The 10059-nt window shown below is 44.8% G+C and overlaps 1 pseudogene; it reads right to left on the bottom strand.

Annotated features, from left to right (window-relative positions):
• Positions 1-8101: 8101 nt before the first annotated feature.
• On the bottom strand, positions 8102-9182 carry LOC112631070 (annotated as a pseudogene).
• Positions 9183-10059: the final 877 nt, after the last annotated feature.

The raw sequence follows: 10059 nt of genomic DNA, 5'->3' as shown, positions 1-10059 counted from the left end.
CAAGATGTGGCCTGGCTGCTTCTGACCACTATGTTCATATGCATGAGCAAAGAAATGACATAAAACTGGAACTTGTATTTAAAAGGGAAGCAGGTTGTAAAAGTTTGGAAAATTTGCAGCCAGGCCCATGTAGAAAAGAAAAACCCATTTTCAGGGGGAGGAATTCAAGCTCCCTACACAAATTAGCTTAAGTAAAGAGGAGCCAAATGCTGATAGCCAAGACAATGGGAAAAAGGCCTCAAAGGCATTTCAGAAACCTTTGTGGCAGCCCCTCTCACCACAGGCCCTGAGGCCTAGGAGGGAAGAAAGGCTTTGTGGGCCAGGCCCAGGGCCCTGTGACCCTGTACAGCCTCAGGACACTGCTCCCTGTATCCCAGCCACTCCAGCTCCAGCTGCAGCTAAAAGGGCATCAGATATAGCTCCAGCCACTGCTCCAGAAGGTGCAAGCCATAAGCCTTGGCAGCTTCCATGTGATGCTAAGCCTGCTGGTGCACAGAGTACAAGAGTTGAGGTTTGGGAGCCTCTGCCCAGTTTCAGAGGATTCATGGAAAAGCCTTGATGTCCAGGCAGAAGCCTGCTGTAGAGGTGGAGCCTTATAGAAAACCTCTACTAGGGCAGTGGAGCCCCTACACAGAATCCCCACTGGGGTACTGCTTAATGGAACTGTGAGAAGAGGACCACCATCCTTCAGACCCCAGAATGGTAGATCCACTGGCAGTTTGCACCTTTTACCTGGAAGAGCTGTAGGCACTCAATTCCAGCCTGTGAAAGCCACCATGGGGGCTGTACCCTGGAAAGCCTCAGGGGTGGAGTTGCCCAAGGCCTTGGGAGCCCACCCATTGCACCAAAGTGCACTGGATGTGAGACATGGAGTCAAAGGAAATTATTTTGGAGCTTTAAGATTCAGCCGGGCACGGTAGCTCATTCCTGTAATCTCAGCACTTTGGGAGACCAAGGTGGGTGGATCATGAGGTCAGGAGTTCGAGACCAGCCTGGCCAATATGGTGAAACCCCATCTCTACTAAAAATACAAAAATTAGCCAGGCGTGGTGGCACTTGACTGTAGTCCCAGCTACTTGGGAGGCTGAGACAGAAGAATCACTTGAATCCAGGAGGCAGAGGCTGCAGTGAGCTGAGATCGTGCCACTGCACTCCAGCCTGGGTGACAGAGCAAGACTCCGTCTTAAAAACAACAACAACAACAACAAAAAACATTTAATGACTACCTTGCTGGGTTTCAAACGTGCATGGAGCCTGTAGCCTCTTTCTTTTGGCCAATTTCTCCCGTTTGGAATGGGAATATTTACCCAATGCCTGTACCCTCATTGTATCTTGGGAGTAACTAACCTGTTTTTTATTTTACAGGCTCAGAGGGAGAAGGGACTTGCCTTGTCTCAGATGAGATTTGGGACTGTGGACTTTTGAGTTAATGCTGAAATGACTTAAGACTTTGGGGGCCTATTGAGAATGCATGATTGTATTTTGAAATGTAAGGATATGAGATTTGGGTGGGGCCGGGGACAGAATGATATGGTTTGGATCTGTGTCCCTACCCAAATCTCATGTCAAATTATAATCCGCAGTGCTGGAGGTAGGGCTTGGTGGGAGGTGATTGGATTAGGGGAATGGATTTTCCCCTTTGGTGCTATTCTCATGAGATCTGGTTGTTTAAAAGTGTGTAGCATGGCTGGGCACAGTGGCTCATGCCTGTAATCCCAACACTTTGGGAGGCCAAGGCGGGTGGATCACAAGGTCAGGAGATCGAGACCATCCTGGCTAACACAGTGAAACCCTGTCTCTACTAAAAATACAAAAAAGTTAGCCAGGCGTGGTGGCCTGCACCTGTATTCCCAGCTACTCAGGAGGCTGAGTCAGGAGAATGGCATGAACCTGGGAGGCAGAGCTTGCAGTGAGCCAAGATCGCGCCACTGCACTCCAGCCTGGGTGACAGAGCGAGACTCCATCTCAAAAAACAAAACAAAACAAAACAAAAAACAAAAAAGTGTGTAGTTGTATTAGACCTCTCTCACATTGCTATAAAGAACTATCTGAGACTGGGTAATTTCTGAAGAAAAGAGGTTTAATTGACTCACAGTTCTGCAGGCTGTACAGGAAGCATGGCTGAGGAGGCCTTAGGAAACTTAAGTCATGGCGGAAGGGGAAGGGGAAGCAGGCACATCTTCACGTGGTAGAGTAGGAGAGAGAAAGTGAAGGGGAAAGTGCTACACACTTTTAAACAACCAGATCTCATGAGAGCTATCATGAGAATAGCAAGGGGGATGTCTTCCTCCATGATCCAAGTAGCTGGGATTACAGGCGTGTGCCACCATGCCCAGCTAATTATTATTATTATTTTTTGAGATGGAATTTTGCTCTTGTTGCCCAGCCTGGAGTGCAGTGGTGCAGTCTCAGCTCACTGAAACCTCTGCCTCCTGGGTTCAAATGATTCTCCTGCCTCAGCCTCCCGAATAGCTGGGATTACAAGCACCCACCACCACATCCGGCTAATTTTTTTTTTTTTTTTTTTTTTTTATATTGAGTCTTGCTCTGTCGCCAGGGTGGAGTGCAGTGGCGTGATCTCAGCTCACTGTAACCTCCGCCTCCTGGGTTCAAGCGATTCTCCTGCTTCAGCCTCTCAAGTGGCTGGGATTACAAGCGCACACCACCATGCCCAGCTAATTTTTGTATTTTTAGTACAGACCAAGTTTCACCATGTTGGCCAGGATGATCTCGATCTCCTGACATCGTGATCCACCCATCTTGGCCTCCCAAAGTGCTGGGATTACAGGCGTGATCCACCATGCCTAGCCCGTCCGGCTAATTTTTTGTATTTTTAGTAGAGATGGGGTTTCACCATGTTGGCCAGGCTGGTCTTAAACTCCTGGCCTCAGGTGATCCACCCACCTCAGCTTCCCAAAGTGCTGGAATTACAGGCATGAGCCACCATGCCCAGCCATAGTTTTTAAAAAAATGAATGAATTATATTATATTCATACAATGGAATGTTACAGAGCAATGAAAATATACAATTGCTATGTATCTTACAAATATAATGTTAAGTGAAAGAAGTCACACAGACCCTGGGAGGCAGAGGTTACAGTGAGCTGAGATTGTGCCATTGCACTCCAGCCTGCACAACAAGAGTGAAACTCCTTAAAAAAAAGAAAGAAAGAAAGAAAGAAAGAAGCCAGACAAAGACAAGCATACTCTATGAGTCTATTTATATATATTTCAAAAACAGGCAAAAACCCCACATCTTTGGAACTGGAAATCAGACTGGAGATTATTCATTACTAGTCTGAATGATTAATAGTAGGAGGTGAAACATTGTCTGGGAAGGGTCATGTGGTGAGTTCTGAAGCTTCTGATTGTATTTTATTTTGTTTGTTTATTTATTTTTTGAGACAAGGTCTTGCTTTGTAGTCCAGGCTGGAGAACAGTGGCCAAATATTGGCTCACTGCAGCCTTGACCTCCCAGTCACAAGCCATCCTCCCACCTTAGCCTCTGGAGCAGCTGCGACTATAGGCATGAGGCACTGTAACTGGCTAATTTTTAAAATTTTTATTTTTTGTAGAGACAAGGTCTCACTATGTGGCCCAGGCTGGTCTAGAACTCCTGAGCTCAAATAACCCTGCCCACTTAGCCTCCCAAAGTACTGATATTATGGGAATAAGCCATGGCATCCAGCCAGGTTTTATTTTATATCTTGATTTGGGTGGTGGTTACATAGATGTGTTTATTTTGTGAAAATAATGTATACATTTTGCTTCTTTCTTTCTTTCCTCTCTTTCTTTCCTCTGTTTTTCTTCCTTTTTTTTTTTTCCTTCAGAGTCTTGCTCTGTTGCCCAGGTTAGAAATACAGTGGTGTGAAGCCGGGAGCGGTGGCTCAAGCCTGTAATCCCAGCACTTTGGGAGGCCGAGACGGGCGGATCACGAGGTCAGGAGATCGAGACCATCCTGGCTAACACAGTGAAACCCCATCTCTACTAAAAAATACAAAAAAAAACTAGCCGGGCGAGGTGGCGGGCGCCTGTAGTCCCAGCTACTCGGGAGGCTGAGGCAGGAGAATGGCCTAAACCCGGGAGGCGGAGCTTGCAGTGAGCTGAGATCCGGCCACTGCACCCAGCCTGGGCGACAGAGCGAGACTCTGTCTCAAAAAAAAAAAAAAAAAAGAAATACAGTGGTGTGATGATGGCTCATTGCAGTCTTGACCTCCCAGGCCTCAAGGGATCCTCCCATCTCAGTTTCCCGAGTAGTTGAGACTACAGGCCTGTGCCACCAAACCAGGATAATTTTTTGTAACATTATATATATACACACACACACACACACACACACACAAACACACACACATATATATACTATATATATATAATATATATATAATATATATATTCTAAACCAAAAATAAAATGCTAAGCCTCTCATCTGACTGAGTGGGCCCCTCCTCTTGGCCATGGTGATTCCAAAGTAAACCTGAAAAACTAGTTCAGGCCTTGATGGGAAGGGGAAGATCCAACATGCCTCATTATACTCTCCTTTCTCTGGAATTCAGGCACAACTAACCAACATTAACATTAAAATAGAGATCTTAAGAGTGACAAAACACTCTTTGTAGCAATAAGATACCATATTCTAACCAGATTCTAGTATAGCATCACATGACAGATAGCAGGCCCTGAAATAAATTAAAGTATTTTACCCCAAAATATATTTATTTGACATATTTTGAAATGGCCCTGCAGCATTTGTCTCCAGTAGAGAAAATCTACATTCTAGATCTCCTACAATCTAGAATCTCCTTTCCTTTCCAGTTTTTTTGCCTCTAAGGGCAGCCACCTATGAGACTTCATCTACATAATAAGAACCTTGGTCTGCACAACCCCAATTTTTTTTTTTTTTTTTTTTTTTTTGAGATGGAGTCTTGCTCTGTCACCCAGTCTGGAGGGCAGTGGCACTATCTTGGCTCACTGCAAGCTCTGCCTCCTGGGTTCACACCATTCTCCTGCCTCAGCCTCCCGAGTAGCTGGGATTACAGGCACCCACCACCATGCCCAGCTAATTTTTTGTATTTTTAGTAGAGATGGGGTTTCACAGTGTTAGCCAGGATGGTCTCAATCTCCTGACCTCGTGATCCACCTGCCTTGGCCTCCCAAAGTGCTGGGATTACAGGCGTGAGCCACTGCGCCTGGCCACAACCTCGTATTTTAACTCAGATACTCCTTTCTATTGATTCCAGGTCTTTAGATAATAACTTTTTTTTTTCTGAGATGGAGTCTTTCTCTGTTGCCCAGGCTGGAGCGCAATGGCATGATCCTGGCTCACTGAAACCTCTGCTTCCTGGGTTCAAGCAATTATCTTGCCTCAGCCTCCCAAGTAGCTGGGATTACAGGCCTGTGCCACCATACCCAGCTATTTTTTTTTTTTTATTTGAGATGGAGTCTCACTCTGTAGCCCAGGCTGGAGTGCAGTGGCGCAATCTTGGCTCACTGCAAGCTCCGCCTCCTGGGTTCACGCTATTCTCCCACCTCAGCCTCCCGAGTAGCTGGGACTACAGGTGCCTGCCACCACGCCTGGCTAATTTCTTGTATTTTTAGTAGAGATGGGGTTTCACCATTCACAGGATGGTCTTGATCTCCTGACCTTGTGATCCGCCCTCCTCGGCCTCCCAAAGTGCTGGGATTACAGGCATGAGCCACAGTGCCCGGCCATGCCCGGCTAATTTTTGTATTTTTAGTAGAGATGGGATTTCATCATGTTGGCCAGGCTGGTCTTGAACTCCTGACCTCAAGTGATCTGCCTGCCCAGCCAAGGTGCTGGGATTACAGGTGTGAGCCACCATGCCTGGCCATTAACTTTTAATTCTTTCAACCAGTTGCCAATTAGGAAATCTTTGGATCTGCCTATGACCTGGAAGCCCTTGATTCAAGTTGTCCTGCCTTTCCAGACCAAGCCATTGTACACCATACATACATTAATTGATGTCTGGCTGTTACTTCTGTCCCCCTAAAACGTGGAAACCAAAAATAACATTCTAAGCTCCCCAGCCAACTGAATGGATCCTTCCTCCTGGCCAAGGGGGTTCTAAAGTAGACCTAAAAAACTAGTTCAGGCCATGATGTGAGGTGGTGGTTTGGACATGCCTCATTATACTCCTTCCCTTTGGAATTCAGGCACAACTGACTAGCATTAACATTAAAACAGAGATCTTGAGTGACAAAAGACTCTATAGCACTAAGATACCAAATTCCAACCTGACTGTAGTATAGCACCACATGATAGATAGCAGGCCCTGAAAGAAATTATTTTACCCCAAAACATATTTCTTTGACATATTTTGAAATGGCCCTGCAAAGTAGTCTCTTTTGGGGGAAAATATATACATTCTATAGAGAATCCCTTTCCCTTTCCAGGTCTTTTCCTGATCCAGGAGGGATTAAGAGTCTGGTACCTTTTTGGGTCAGATAAGAGACATTTACCTTCTAGTTTCTCTGACGCCTGCTACCTGGAGGCTTCATCTACATAATAAGAACCTTGGTTTCCACAACCCCTTATTTTAACCCAGACACTCCTTTCTATTGATTCTGGACTTTTAAATAATAACAACTTAATTCTTTCAACCAATTACCAGTTAGAAAATCTTTTGAATCCACCTATGACCTGGAACCCCCCCACCCCCGCCTCACTTTGAATTGTCCTGCCTTATCAGACCAAATCAATGTATATCTTTTTTTTCCCCATGTGGAAATAATATGAAACATTTATTAGATATGCTGGACAAGAACAGAGCTAAGTACTCCAACTCTACTGCAGCATTACCAAAAAAATCATCCCTTCACCACAGTGTAAGATTTAAGGGCAGCCTGCCCAAGGATACATGTTATATAAAACACAGCAAGATTGCTGCTGCCCTGCCAAGTACTTCAGTGCCTACCCAGGTCCTACTGAAATACTGGTGGTCCCAATTAGGTTTTTTTTTTTTTTTTTTTTTTGAGATGGAGTCTTGCTCTGTTGCCTAGGCTGGAGTATGGTAGTGTGACCTCAGCTCACTGCAAGCTCCACCTCCTGGGTTCACGCCATTCTCCTGCCTTAGCCTCTTGAGTAGCTGGGACTACAGGCACCCACCACTATGCCAGGCTAATTTTTTTGTAGTTTTAGTAGAGACAGGGTTTCACCATGTTAGCCAGGATGGTCTCGATCTCCTGACCTCATGATCTGCCCGCCTTGGCCTCCCAAAGTGCTGGGATTACAGGTGTGAGCCACTGCGCCCAGCCCCAGTTAGTTTTATTGACATAAAAAAAATTTTTTTTTGAGACGGAGTCTCACTCTGTCGCCCAGGCTGGAGTGCAGTGGCATTATCTTGGCTCACTGCAAGCTCCGCCTCCCAGGTTCACACCATTCTCCTGCCTCAGCCTCCCGAGTAGCTGGGACCACAGGCACCCGTCACCATTCCTGGCTAATTTTTTGTATTTTTAATAGAGATGGGGTTTCACAGTGTTAGCCAGGATAGTCTCTATCTCCTGACCTCGTGATCTGCCCACCTCGGCCTCTCAAAGTGCTGGGATTTCAGGCGTAAGCCACCACGCCCAGCCTGAAATAAATTTTTAAAGTAAAAGGTGTAAAGCATTTAAAAAGACAAGTCAGAATACTTCAGGAACCACATAGCCAACACAAACTTTATCCTCAAATGAGTTATGTTTGCCTCGCACTAATAAACTTTGATTCCACTCAAATTAGAGCAAGAATCTTCCATACATAAGTATCTTCCCTGCCCAATAATTCAAAGAAAAAACATCCAAAATGATTAGTAAAGAAAATTGTAAGAATTAACAGTCTCTTTAAATTTGTTTTAAATATTTTTGAGGTTTAAAAAGTGCTTAAAGTTTGCCCTAGTAGGAAAACATTATCTGAATGAATACCCTAATGGCAAACCACTGTAAAATGCTTTAGCTACATTTGGGGGAGAGGCGTAGGGATTATCTTCAAAGCACCCCAGCTCTCTTGATGAGAAGGTCAGAGGTACACTGGTTTGTATTACTGCAACATCCATAAGGTGATGTAGATTGCTTTTCCTTCAGAAAGGGCTTTATCAGAAGGGCATTACCCTTGACCTGCAAATTTGGCTGACAATTTACTGATAAGATTCATAACCTTTGGGTTGCTCTGGTATTTTGACATATTTGCTGGGTTCTGAGCCACATCCTGGAAGGCCACTATAACTTCTGGATCCTGCACGGCTGCAAGAACCTCTGGATCACTAAGCATTTCATTGAGTCCAGGCATTCCGGCCATTCCAGGCATTCCCTCTCCCATTCCAGGCATTCCTCGGGGAAAATTACCAGGCATTCCCCCAGGAAGGCCACCTGGAAAAGAGCCATACTGAGCTCCTGACTGGCTTCTTCTTCCCTCTGGGCTCTCTCGTGCTCTTCTCGAGCCTTCTTAACTCTTTCTGTTCTTTCTTTGATCTCTTGCTCTTCAAGTTTTCGCTCATACTTTCTCCGATGTTCTGCAATTTTCTGTACCTTAGGTTGAACTTCTTTCAGCATTGCACTAGCATCTTCATCATAATCCAATTTACAGGCAAGGGCAAGATCATGGACTGCTTCTTCCCAGTGGCCTAGAAGTCTATGTGCTTTCCATCATCACTTGTAAGGCTGAGCTGAATCAGGATTTATTTCAATGGCTCTGTCACAGTCCCAGATGGCGGAATTTGGCTTCTGTAATTTGACGAAGACACTGGCTTTCTTGGCATACAAAACGGCCAAGTGAGGATTCAGCTTGATGGCATCTGTGAATAAGTCAATGGCTTTCTGCAGTTCATTGTTATTTAAGGCTTCAATAGCAGCCACTTTCTTATCATTTGCCTGATCCATCATCACCTCTGTTATCCCATTTCTTGAGGGCCATCAGTGTCTGGTTCAATCACACCTTAATTATCAATTTCTAGCTCACTTTCCCTACTTGATGTTTCGTCTGCCTTTAAGTCTTCCTCTACCTTCTTACTATCAAGTTTTTCTTTGGTATTTTCTTCTGATTTACCTTTCTGAGTAGTAGGTGGTACTTTATCTCCGTGCTCTCCACCCACTCCCTCAGGAAGCTCATTTCCTCGGTGTGCAGAATGCTTGGATCCTGAAAATGTTTTTACAAAGGCCCGAAACTCATTCACTTTGCAGGGGTCCATGGTTGGGAGGCGGTGGGTGAAGCTGAGGGGCTGCAGCCCAGTTCCAGGCCCAGATGCTGGCTTGGCATGACGGTGCAGAAGGGCCAAACCTATGTATATCTAAATGTAGTGACTAATGTCTACCTGTAACTTCTGATCCCCTAACATAAATAAAATCAAGCTGTAACCCAACCACCTGGGGCACACGTTCTCAGGACCTCCTGAGGCTATGTCATGGGTCATGGTTCTCACATTTGGCTCAGAATAAATCACTTCAAATATCTTACAGAGTTTAGTTTTTTTGTTTTGTTTTGTTTTTCTTGAGACAGAGTCTTGCTCTGTCACCCAGGCTGAAGTACGATGGCACTCTTGAATAGCTGGGATTACGGGTGCGTACCACCATGCCTGACTAATTTTTGTATTTTTAGTAGAGACAGGGTTTCACCATATTGGCCAGGATGGTCTTGAACTCCTCACTTCATGTGATCCACCCACCTCAGCCTCCCAAAGTGCTGGGATTATAGGCATGAGGCACCATACCCGTCCTGAATTTGGCTTTTTTCATCAACAATATTATTCTTCATTTTAAGAGAAAGAGAAAATAGCAACATTGAAGAACCCAAAAATAAGTAAGTGAATTTGGCTTATCAAGATATAATTTTTTTTTTTAATGCTGCAGATTTCCTCAACCAGGTTATATTATATGGTTCAAGGAAAACTAATAGAATGAAACAAAGGGCTTTTTCTGGCCCACCACTAAAGAAAGGGTAGTATGGCACTGAACAGGAAGGCCTACTTTTGTTTGACTCTCTAGTCTGTATCTCTTTCTAGCCTTTTGTCCTAATCCCCTGTGTATTAGTTTCCTACTGCTGCTGTAACAAATTATCATAGATTTAGG

The sequence above is a fragment of the Theropithecus gelada genome, chromosome 9 (assembly GCF_003255815.1).
Source record: "Theropithecus gelada isolate Dixy chromosome 9, Tgel_1.0, whole genome shotgun sequence".
Taxonomy (NCBI): domain Eukaryota; kingdom Metazoa; phylum Chordata; class Mammalia; order Primates; family Cercopithecidae; genus Theropithecus; species Theropithecus gelada.
The sequence above is the reverse complement of the archived record's forward strand: the minus strand, read 5'-3'. Positions and strand labels throughout refer to the sequence as shown.